This window comes from Poecilia formosa, unplaced genomic scaffold (assembly GCF_000485575.1).
Source record: "Poecilia formosa unplaced genomic scaffold, Poecilia_formosa-5.1.2 Scaffold240, whole genome shotgun sequence".
NCBI classification, from domain to species: Eukaryota; Metazoa; Chordata; class Actinopteri; order Cyprinodontiformes; family Poeciliidae; genus Poecilia; species Poecilia formosa.
The window spans coordinates 685108-696946 of NW_006800179.1; the positions used below are offsets into that span (position 1 = coordinate 685108).

Genomic DNA, 11839 nt, shown 5'->3' on the forward strand with positions numbered 1-11839 from the left:
TGACTTGATGGTAGAAACTTTATTTCAGACTCCAGGTCCAACTGAAAATGGAGAATATGACAACTAACCAACCAGATATCTACAATCATCTAAAAATAAAATACATGTCCATATTATTAAGAAAATTATGGACAACACTGGCCATACTCTTTATGAGGTTGTCTTGAGAAAACACAGTGTCTTCAGTAAGAGGCTTCTTCAAATTTGCTGTGATACAGACTGCTACAGGAGATCCTTCCTCCCAACAACCATCGCTATTTACAATTACTTTGAGTTAATATGAGTAAAAACAAAATTTCATTTTCCTTTGGGATCAATAAAGTATTTTTGAATTTGAATAAAATTTAACACAAAATTGCATAAAATGTAATAATGGATAACTGCCAACACAGCAGTGAATGGTATCATGTAGAGCTCAACCAGAAGTTTACTGAGATTATTTTACATTTAATAGTTTGTCCTCAAATGTGCAGTAAATAGAAGTATACAGTATGCTACAAAAAGACAAGTTTTGTCTGAGCACAAACTGAATTTTCATGAAAGGATTTTAGTCATATCATCATCATCATCATCTGTCACATATTCTGTAATGAAATGATCAGAATATTTATTTTTTTCACTGACAAACTGTATTCCTCAATGATTTGAATTCTGGACATTTTATATGTTTGCTCTGTTTAGTTCAACAGATCATGACATCTTACAGGCATTATGATTAATATAAAGCTTTACACCACAGATTTGCACTTCCTGGACTAAAAACCACAGAATCTGCAGGCAAAATATGATTCACTAATAGATTTCCAACAAAACATCCAGAGTTACATGCATTCAGTTTCAGAGAGTTCATCCATGTGAAGATTTAATAAAGCCGATAATAAGATTCCTCCTTGCCTAACTCTGCTGCTGACACGTTTGGCTCCTTTCCAGCAACAGGCAGTCAGCTTCCTGGAAACGGGAGGAAAACCACATGAGGAACACTAGATCTGCTTAACCCCTTCCTGCCTGCAAAACTGCAGACAGGAAGTAAACCCAACCGAGCAGTTGGGTTTATTTTTAAAATTATTCCTAGGTAAAAGGTTGTTTTCTTTAGAGGAATACTGTTTGAAGCCTCAATTACTGATAAATATGTAGACTGCAATACAAATTAATAGTTTTAGTTTTTGATCATTTTACATGTACTCATGTAAAAAAATAAATAAATACATAAATAAAATAAAATAATCTCCTAACCATGAATCCTTTGGGCCTATACGGTACAAATGGGCAATAGTCTACAGAATTATTAAGAAGGGAAAAAATGATCGTAATATGACAGACTGAAGGATTGAATTAAATAATATTAAAATATATATTTAGTTTTCTGAAAAATTAAATCACTTTGTGAATTTAAATCCAAATATTTAAAACTATTTATGAATCGAATCAGTATCTAAATTACACATTTAGAATCTGTAATTTAGTCCAAACATTCAGAAAAATGTTAAATCTCCCAAACACTCTCGCAAAGTGATTAGATTTGATATTCAAATCTACTTACTAGATTTGAATTTTAGTGACTCGATAGTGAAAAACTAAATTTTTATTTGATTCATCAAATCTTGACAGAAAATATGAGGAGAGGAGAAGATCACCTTTTTAGATTTTTTAACATGTAGACTGCAGGCCTTAAGGAAACATCTGTCCTCCACATGGTTCTCTCCCTGCTTTTGTATATTTTATACACACATGACTGCAAGAGTGCCTTTAAAAACAGGCATCACTTTAAGTCTGCTAACAACAGTTACATCTAATTGTTCACTACCTTCAGCACCTTTTAAGAGAAAAAACAAAAAGCTAAACCTGGATAAAACAGCAAAATGATGTAAATGTCAGAGAAGGAGGAATTCAAATCTTAAATGCAAAAAGAGTATTTATCACCCTTTATTGAAGTCTCTCAAATCCCACAATTGGTTTTAAATATTTTTCTATTAGTTGTGAATAATCCAGTCCAGGTTTGAAGAGTCTAGATCAGTAATCCCCAAAGTGGGTCCTGGAGGCCCGGCATCCTGCATGTTTTAGTTCTCTCCCTAGTTTAGCGCATCTGGATCAAACGATGTCTCGTTAGAAGGCCTAAGAGGAACATTGACATGCTGAAAAGGTTGTTTCTACCACCAGGGAGAGAACTAAAACATGCAGGATGCCGGGCCTCCAGGACCCACTTTGGGGACCACTGATCTAGATGTTGTAGTTTTTTAACTGCAGTAGATTAAAGATGCTGAATGTAGCAACAAATTTCCCGAATCGGAAGCTACAATCGGAAACCAACTTTGTGAGGAGAGGAACCGAGAATCGTTCAGTCATTATTAGACCGGGTCTGGCTGACTCATTTATTTAGGTAAATTGTTATTTTTGGCTAAATACTATAGGTAAGTGACACAAGCGGCATTCTGACGCACAGATTAAAAAAATTACATGAAAAAAAGATAACTAAAAAGATAAATAAATTGGCTCAAAAAGAAGCATCAAAGGAATGTTGGAGCATCAGAGAACCAAGACCCCTCCGCCCACCTCACAAACCTCAGGCTGGTGGCTTGTTTATGTCCAGGATTCCTCCTTTCCAACGAGTGGCAAGCTTCAGTCTGTTTAGCTTCTAATGTGACGCCTTTGGATTCCAGGAAGGCGGCATGTGCTCGACTCACAGCACGGGTATAAATCTCTTTTTAACCGGTCCAGTACGATCACATCCTTGATTATGTTCCAGCTCATTCACTCGCTTTTCCAGATGACTGATTTTCTTGTCCTTTTCGTCGTTTTGAAGGTGAAGTGCTTTTAATTCGTCAACAAAGTCCTTATGGTGAAGCCGCATTGTTGCAACTTGTAACTGTGGACTGTAATTTTTTGGCCCCATGATTCAACAAGCTCCAAAGTAGAGCATTTCCGGAAACCTTTAAAGAAATAATTCCACGATTTTTAAATATTTTCAGCATTTACCGTTTGCCTTCGTGTGAGTTTGAGCGTAAAGAATGAGGACGGAAAGTTCCTGCAGCTTAGAGAAAAGTAAAGGCTCCCTCTGCTGGATGGTTTTAGAAACTACAGTTAAAGTGATAACTGTCAGGCTAAAAATCAGAAACAGACACTTTTTGGCTAAAAATGCTTAATTTATGAACAATGCTGAATTTAGAAACAACAAATATAAAAACCATATTATTTTCTTATTCCATGTCCAGCCTGCAGGGATCTCTGCTTTGCTTCGTCTGGAGATTATTCTCTATTAACGATGTTCATGGAAAGTTCAGGATTTATATTAAAAATCCTTACACAACAATGTTTATGATAGCAAATTGTGCTTTATTAATTGATGTTGATGTCTCTGGCTTACAGTACATGAAAAATCAAGTATCAGAAACTCTGATTATTCCATCAGAACAATGAAAAAATATTTCTTCATACAGAAAAATGGGAATGTTGAAGATCATGTACCAAACAGAATCTGCAGTCAGACGTTGATCTGAGCTGCTGCTGCAGGCAGAGATAAACCCTAATAGCACTTAAAACATGGAGAATCATCTCACAGTGGTGACCTAAAAATAAAAAATATTATATATTAACTCTGCATTTAAATATATAAAATATATATATTTACATGCAAGTAAAAGCTGTTTTATTCTGATAATAAACTACTACATGATAATAGAAATGCTCGGTGAATATTGAAATCAGAGTCGAGGTGTGACCACAGAAAGACGCGCTGCACTGTAAAAACACAAAATATTACTAAGTATTGTTTAGTTTCTTGTGTAAATATCTTATTACACTTGATATGAGACAGAATTGATATTTATATTGAATTTCTCTTCCAGAAAGTCATATCAGGGAAAACTTCATACATATTTTTTTAATTAATTTCTTTAAGTTTTTGTGAGAGGGGAAAATAAAGGTGTTGGGCTGTTTTCTTTAGCCAGTTATCTCCAGCAATGACTTTGGAATATCTTTACTGTACATTTTAAAGTATTTTATGTTGAGGTTGTACATTTTAGAAGTACAAATACCTAAACAGCAACCACTCCACCATTTGGATGTCAAAGTTACGACAGAGGCATGCTGTCCCAAATCTCAAATTTATGCATGCTTGTACCGTATGAAGTGTGTATTTAGATTGAGTCCACACTTCATAGAGGGGCGTAGGATGCAGGGTGAGTATTTGGACCGGGCCTTGACGTTCTGGCTCCAGCCTCAGGCCACTCCTTATGATGCTCCCAGAAAACCTGGAACGGATTTTGCGTCACCAAACTGTCATGGTTGCGGTTATTCCTATTGCACCTCTTCCTACCGCAGTTTGTCCTTCCACTTAACTTTCTATCAACATGCTTGGAAGGAGAACTCTGTATAACCAGCTTCTTTAGCAATGACCCTTCTAAAGAAACACAGCAAAAGGCGCCCGGACTGCGTTTCTGCTTCAGTTAAACACAACAAAGTTTGAACAGTTTTGTCGGAGAAAGACCTGATAAATTGCAGCAGCAACAAAAATGATTCATCTGCAAAAAAAAAAAAAAAGGCCTTTGTGAGGCTGAAGTAAATTTATTCCTGAGAAAACAAATACAGGCAGCACTTCTTAGCCCCTTTGTCTAAAATGTCAAACCAAACAAGATGAATTCATCTGAAAATAGACAAAACAGAATAAAATCAAAGGCTGTTTTATGAAATATTTAAGAATTTATTCAGCAATATTTGTAATAAATACAGTTGAGACATGAACCAGTTCATTTCCCCAGCAATTCCAAGAATAAATTATAGCATAATTCACTTGGACAATATAAACTAAGGGAGCACCGATTTCCTTCATTTTGGGAGACAAGTGATCGGCTGATTTTCACATATGAAGCTGATCTGATCCACCTCACCAGAGGTCGAAGCATCAGCCACTGTCGTCGTCTGCTCTGCAGTGACGGGCTCGACTGTTAGCCCCGCCCACCAGGTCATGTCTGCATGTTTGCAGTTAACAACACAGCAGCAATTCAGACAAAACAAAAAAATAAGATATTGGCCAAAATCAGAAACAACAGATCAGGCTTTTTAAAGATCTGTGATCGGCCAGAAAAGTGCAATCGGTGCAGCCCTAATATAAAATAGCTACAGTTGAAAAGAGCAAGAGTAAAAATAAGAATCTTTAGAAAGTGATTATCGTAATGAGCATTAAAAAATACTTTGCACATTTCTGTACACACATACTGTATATGTACCATATACTTGGTTTAAATCATATTGCAGGAGTTTTAGAAACCCTAAAAATAAATCATGTTTACAGTTTGACCCTTGACCTCAGACTGAGTTCATGTTCAGACCATAATGCTGTCAATCATTTCACCAAAGAGATCTTTAACCCGTCTTCATCACCCCTGTTACTGGTGTATAAAAAACTACTCAAAATTAAAAAAAAAGAAGCAACATTTGGTTTGGTGCAGTGAGAGTGGCGAAGGGAGGAAACTGGTTAATCTACCTTCTATGGCTCATCGTATTCTGCATATCACTGCAGACTGGGTAAAATATGCAAACAGGGAGCAAAGTCTTCAGTGCATGATAAAAAAACATTAGAAACGTAGAAAACAACAGATGATGATGATGATGATCCATGATATCAACTAAAGACCTTCAGGCTCCTGTAAACAGAACAGAAACTTTCAGGTAATCATTGATGAAATTTTCATCCTAATAGTCAACAAAATATGAAATAAAATCTAGTCTTTAGCTCCACTGTTCCAGAAAAAAAGTTTTTAAAAAGTAAAAAAGAAACGTTGCCGCCTGTCTGAATGAACAGGTTCTTCCCTCTGAAACTATTAACTGGTGTTTAGAAACAAACAGGAAATAAACTCACAGGAAGTGGTCGTTTAAACACCAGGTCCATTTCCTGGATCAGATGAGTTGGTCCTGGATGCATCAACTGGAGTCTGAAGAACCAAAAGGTTCAGAGAAACAGAGATTAATGTCCAGCTGCTCCTTCACCTCATGACTGATGTTCAGACGAAGAGATCTGATATTAAGAGAAACTCTGAGACCAACTGTAACGCTCACCTTCTGGGATTTTATTATGATGATCATGATGATGAGGCCGATGAAGAGGACAGCAAGTAAACAGCCCGCCAAAATGAGAGGACCTTCACTTCCTCCTGGGTGAAAAAGGACACAGGATGTAAGTTTTTTCCTCTTTAATGAAGTAGGAAATTAGTTAATGTTTAAAACAAGGAAGGAAAAATAAACTTACTGTTTGTTTCAGTGGCGTCTCTTTCAGAAAGGCTGGGTTCAAAGAGGTCTGTAACAGAAGAAAAAAAATGTTTTTACAGAAATATTTGTGATTTTTTTCCAGAAATCAGCTGGATTATTTTAGTCAAACTTTAGTTCTTCCTAAAAACATCCCAGAACTTAATCTGAAACAATTAATAGATGCAGAAATGCTAAAATACACAAAATATTAAATTTAAGGCTGTTGTAAATGATTATTTTAGTAATCGAGTACTCTAAAAAAAAAAAATAAATTATTGGTAAATACAAAAATGACAGCAGCATTATTATCGGCTAACAACCCTGGCCCAAATTTTCATATTCATGCATATCTACAATACCTTTTGTGTAGTTTAGAAAATTAACCTGTAACAATAATATAATAGCTCACTTTCTAAGTAAATCTAGACAAAAATTATGCAAAAGTCTGAAGGTATATTGAATCAAACAATAAAGCGGCAGGCTCACAAAGACACCAACAAAAAATGTCTATACTCCAGTTTTTAGTTTATGTATTCATCGTCAGTCAATTTAATAGATTAATTGTCACTTTGGCTTCTTTATCACACAGAAGCACATCTACCAGCTGCGTACCGCCACGATGCGCTTTGCCATCCCTTAGTTGCGGCCTGGATGGTGGTAAATTTATTTTCCGGTTTGTCTGTAAAGCATCAGCTACAACAGTCCGCTGTGCTCCATTTATATCTACATGTCTGCGCTGCACATGTATTAATACACAAACCATGCTCTTCCTCACGGTTCGCTCTGAACCAGCAGCTCCGGTAGGAGAAAGGCTGCCATACTCCAGGCATCACACCTGACAATTTAATGATGCTTACTGGTCCTACAAAAACGATGAAAACCCGGATATTATCATAAATCAATGAAATTACCCAGAACTGAACTTGCAAATTAGACATTATGCTGCTAACACTTAGCATCCATTACCAACTCAAAGGATGAAGTGAGAGCGCTGTGCAACACAAACAATCACCTGACAGGAACACAGTCCGCTAAATATTAAAGCATAAGTTAACGAAACTTCAAGGCAGACAATTTACCTCGAGGAATTTTAATAATTGAGGAACTCAAATCATTGGAGAAATCGTCACAGCCTTAATTAGATGACCAGATTTCATAAATAAAATGAGCAAATACTCACTGAAGGGTTCGGGTTGAGGGCAGTCTGGAACAGGAACACCAGGATTAGTTCAAACACAAACAGATTCAGGTCAACATGTTCTGACCCATCTAACCAGCTGGAACTGCAGTTCTGGGGTCAGGTTCGAGAGCGCCACCAATGTGGTCAAAAAGGTGACTTCATTTCTTAACAGTGCATCTAAAAATGTATTTATTTTCTTTTGAAGGAAAACAAATACAAGAATACAAAAACACCCTCACTTTTCCCCACAGTTTTGCTTAAAAACTTCATTTCCAGTCTGGCCCATTTATACTGCTACACAAATTTCTATATTTGTGTCCCCAACCTGAGCACAGTGAGACTGATGTCAACACACATATGAATAAAAATAATTTGTCTTACTCTACAACTCCTCTCTGCAGTTTTTATTTCTCCTTGGGTTTTAGTGTGAAATCTAGAAACTTGTTCAAATATAAAAATGTTTGTGGGTCTTCTTACTGGTCTTGTTGAAGCTGATGTCTCCATGTTGACCCTCGAATAACAGCTCCTCCCCGCTTGTCAAGTTGCATAAAACCATGACGACGGTTTCTGACCATTTGACGCAAACAGAACATTTACGTTTTGATGCGTAAATGGACGAGAAGTCGCAGGAAGCCAACACTGAACCATTTCAGTACCAGAAGTCTCCATTGCTGATATGCTTGTTGTACACCGTATCGATGGATTGAGCCTCTGACAAAGGGCAGCTGTAGCAGCTGTAGTTGGCCTGAACAACAAGAAACAACAGGCTTCATGTCAACATGCAGCAGAAAGTTCAAGACAAACAGAATTAAAGCTAAAAACTCCTTCAGCTCTGGGACAAAATGATGGCGAAAAAACTCAATCAGTGGTGAAATGAAAGCAAACTGGAAACTGATTTTAAAAGACAAGAATCAGACCTAAGATGTTAACTACACTTGACACCTCTTCATGTCAGACTATCTAAAATATTTTTAATTAATTTGTTGGAAACATTAAATCAAATTTAACAGAATTGTCATTTTGAATAAACAGATTAAAATGTTGTACAAGTGTTCTGACCATCTGTGCTACCTCGTCAGGTTTTCCTACCGGAGCACGGATAGATAGCTAAGTCTATCTATCCGTGCTCCGCGTCTAAAACTCCTACTGTCATGTTTACAAACCGAAAACTACAGCAGGTTGTTAATGTTAAATACACTGGATAACTTTATTTGAGTGACGGGACTGAAGTGGAAGCTGAGGAGTTATGCTTAGCTTAGCATGGGAACAATTTATATGCACAACGAAACCACAAGAAGATCACTTCCTTCATCAGAATATCCTACCTGTTAAAATGTTTTAAATACAGAGGCGTTTGTAAGAATAAAACAGTATCAGACATGGGAAACAGGTTTTTATTGGAATTAAACAGACAGATACAGATCACTGCAACTTTTTTTTAGCATATTAATCCGTTGTATGACAGTTTTTATCAAATGCAGCCACAATGTGTCCACTGAACAGCGCAGATCACTGTGCACCTGAAATGATGGGATATTATTTGTATCCACTAATATTACACAGCTATTAAGCTAAAATATTTCAAAGTACAGGTACAGGGTTATAAAGCTACGTATAAATAAAATAAAGTTTACTTTAATTATCGACGAAATAAAACAGATTAAAGAAAACTTGGACAGGTAGGATGTATTGATAAGAAATCTGCTGAGTAAGCAGTATGTAACGCAGCATGGATGTGTGTATTACCACAAGGTAGGGCGGATTGATGGGTAGCACAGATAGTCAGAACACCGGCTCGAAATGCGATCAGCATTGCATCGTGTTTTCAGATCCACTGGCTGATGACTTAGTTAGGATTTAACAAATTTGCAAAAAAATTGTTTCTTTTTAACTTTCTTATTTTTAATACTCTATAGATGTGTGTTCAAGTGTTGTTAATGTCTCCCAGTAACATAAGTACTATAAGCAATACTATAAGCAATATTTTTACACTTCCTGTCACTGTAACATTGTTTAATATAAAAACATGGTGGCTGCCTGAATGAAAAGTTTGGATTGGCATCAATTAACACTGATTTATAGACATGCACAGTGAAAACCTGCAGGGAGGGAACTGACCTGTAATGTGTCTGCATATACACTCAAACACAGTTACGCCTCGGCCTGGACTGAAGAGAAGGACCTCACTGCAGCAAACAGGAAGGGGCGGGACGGACCACTGTCAGTCTCTTACCTTATTTGGAAATGGGGCCATTGCACTCCGGAAGTGAAGGGGGCGCTATTTCCTATGTTATCTGCAGTCTCCCGTTTTTATTTTCTTTTGAAATCTGTGATATGTTTTCACCTTCAGGAAGGAGTTTCACTCTCAGCATGTATTTGAATTTCTCTCTTTTATTTACTTCAGCGCAGCTCACAGTTCTTAACAAATCCCATAGTTTTCTGTGTACTTCTAAATCTGCTGCTTAGTCGCATCTTCTCGGGGTCTACTACTGCCTCTAGTGGCGTGGGAGTGGTAATACAACTAATATAATTACATTACTAAATCAGAACACCACAAAGTCTTTATTATTTATAAAAGTCTTTATTATTTATTATTAATTCTGGCATTACTGGAACCGTAAAAGATAAATTCCCTCACAAAACATTATACCTTTTCATTTTCTGAAGGAAGTAGAGCTAATTAAAAGAGACAAGAAAGACCTAAAAGTGGTTCCAGTTTCTCTCGATGGCCAACCTGTTGAAACTGGCAAATTTTAAATACCTTGGGTCATTCCTGGACAGTCAGCTCAACTTTGCTGAAAACACTGGCTATATCTTTAAGAACTGTTCTCAGAGACTCTACCTTTTAAGAAGACCCAATGATCTTTAACTTGACCCAATGATTTAACATTTTAACTTGAGTTTTAACTCATCTCAAGTTTTAACTGATGAGTGTTTTAGTTTCCGTTTGAGCTCATGAAGGCGTTATTGTGTTCCTCTGGTAACTATAGAACATGTATTAGAAGTCATTTATTGACAATGTAATAATGATTCTTAGCCAAACTAAATGATGACATTTACCTGTAGCATGCAAGGTGTTTTACTTGATGCACAAATTGTTGATATTGTGATTCTATGAATGGGTTTTATTTTATTGTTTTAGAGTGGAAGAAAAATTTCCACCTTGATAGACTAAATAGTTTAATCATATTTTTTCCTATGTATAAGGCTCTACCAAGAAAAAGACTCAGAATAATTTACATGGCACTGTAAAAACAAAAATGTGGATTATTGCTTGTATCTGTTTAACAACCCTGGTTATCTGTCTGTGAACCTAATTAATTTGTTCATTATTGACTTTTGCTCAATTAAGTTTCTTATGTATACATTATAAATAGTATTTTTATTAGGGATGCTCAGATCAGGTTTTTTGTTGCTGATAGCGATCACCCATGAGGCCGATCTCTCCTGATCACCTGGACTGACTTAAATTTTTTTTTTTGCATTAGGTATAAATGCTACTATGTGCTCTGACAAAATTTAAAAAATGATCTGGCAATAAATTCACCTAATTTAGGCATAAAACATGCAAAATACTTGCAGGCACAATACAGCAGCTACTCAGTCAAAAGGACAACTGAAAAACTAGCAATCAGTAAAATAATGTTTAATAGTAATAGTAATAGTACTATAAATTATACATGAGTCAACTAAATCTGCCTATATCAAATAATGTCAAGTAAAAGGAAACTCAAACGCAGCCTGAATCAAAGTAAACAATCCTTCCTGACAGCGTGGCTAGCTGAGTAACGCTGGTTCTGATTGGTTGTTTCTGACTGAGCTGAGTAATTCTGCAGAACACAGGAGGAGGCAGAGGAGATCGATTATTTTCTCAGAGATTATCTGTCTTGTTAGGACAGTGACAGTTTTAATACATATCTAAAATCTTTCCTTTTTTTAAGTTAGATGCTGCAGCTTTAAACAGAGATTCGGTGTGAGAGTCACCACCAGGTGGAGCAGAAGCGAAGCTCCGTCTGTCAGATATTACTACCTGTAGCGTAGCAGCGGTTCAACAGGAGAGCAGAACCAGCGTCTGACATCGCAGCTCGAAGACTTAACCTGAAAAACATTTTACTTGTTTAGCTTTCTGACCGTGATGCTAATCCAGGTGAGTGTTGGTAGTTGTGCGCTGCAATCTGGCTGCTCCAGATGTCCTTTTTTCCTGCGTCAAGCCTCGATGTAGCCGAACTCCGTCAAGTGTTTGTTTTTTAAATATCACATTAGATTCATTGTGTTGATGCATTTTGACCTGCTTCACCCCTGAGGTAGTTTTCCGCCACAACACGCAAACTTCCCCGTTCACTCTCAGCGTTATCGTTCCACACCACATCGCTTAGGATTTGTTGCTGCGCAGTGTGAAAGAAAGAGGAGATCAGCTGC

General features: G+C 36.8%; 1 long non-coding RNA gene across 1 annotated transcript; it reads right to left on the bottom strand.

Annotated features, from left to right (window-relative positions):
- On the bottom strand, window positions 1-3119 carry LOC103149999 (uncharacterized). The gene is made up of 2 exons (XR_477524.2): window positions 2560-3119; window positions 1-948 (listed from the first exon to the last, which is right to left on the bottom strand). It is a non-coding gene; the product is annotated as an uncharacterized LOC103149999 (long non-coding RNA).
- Window positions 3120-11839: the final 8720 nt, after the last annotated feature.